We start from the raw sequence: 916 nt of genomic DNA, 5'->3' as shown, positions 1-916 counted from the left end.
TTTTTTTTCCTACTAGTTAAAATGCTGAAATTTGTAGTAAAACAGACACACATTGAACCATTGGTTTGTAAAAATTAAATAGGGAAATGGGATTGAGAATACAACTAATTTGAATGAATGTCAGGCTAGTTGCCATGATTTTTCTCTCCTTTCAGTGTCTATTTTTCCTGACTAACTGGAATTTTAGTCCTAACACTAGGGAAAGAGGATCAGCATGGTAAATTAATTCCCATTCAGACCAAACTGATTTCAAAGCACAAAGCAAGCACTGGCGAGAGGAGAGCCCTCAGTTACCTGCTGTTTCTCTGTCAGCTGAGGTCAGCTCTCCGTTGATTCCATTCTCTCTGGTATCTGCATAGGAGACCTGTGACCCGTGGTCTCCAAAGGCACCCTCTTCATCTTCCCTGTATGGGAAGCCATTGGCGCTCCGGACCAGTCCTTCCCCTGCCCCACCTTGATCCTTAATCTCAGGCGGATGTGGATGCGCAGATGCCTCTGTTAGTTGAGCTGAGGTCCAATGAGGTGCCTTTGCTTCATCTTTCCGTTCATCTGCCATTCTTCAAAGCCCTGTCACTTCTCCTACGATTGGAAGGGAAAAAATAGTAGCCATCACTTTGGGGAAATTTTCTGATCTGATGTTAGTAGTACCAAGGTAGGGGAAATGTGTATCAAATCCAGTGGTATGCTCAAAGAAACTTGCTGAATAACCTTCTTTTAAATATCAAGAACTAGCCCATTGTTAACACCTTGGTTTTTACTGACCATTTCTGGAATATTTGTTCTTTTAATATAAGATAACCATCATTTTACACACACTCTTTTCTTTTTTTAAACTAGTGTTAGGCATTTAAAGACACATTTGAACTGTCATTGACATATGGTCTTGAATGTTGACTCTTCTGTAGAGTTAAGGAAT

General features: G+C 40.5%; 1 long non-coding RNA gene across 1 annotated transcript in view; it reads right to left on the bottom strand.

The window, feature by feature from the left end:
- Positions 1–300: 300 nt before the first annotated feature.
- Positions 301–916, bottom strand: part of LOC103601348 — a 74,761-nt gene continuing 74,145 nt past the window's right edge. Inside the window, exon 4 of the long non-coding RNA XR_551448.1 lies at positions 301–579. This is a non-coding gene — a long non-coding RNA (uncharacterized LOC103601348). The remainder of the gene's footprint in view (positions 580–916) is intronic.

Source organism: Galeopterus variegatus, unplaced genomic scaffold (genome assembly GCF_000696425.1).
Source record: "Galeopterus variegatus unplaced genomic scaffold, G_variegatus-3.0.2 Scaffold3695, whole genome shotgun sequence".
Taxonomy (NCBI): domain Eukaryota; kingdom Metazoa; phylum Chordata; class Mammalia; order Dermoptera; family Cynocephalidae; genus Galeopterus; species Galeopterus variegatus.
This window is presented reverse-complemented; position numbering and strand designations above follow the sequence as displayed.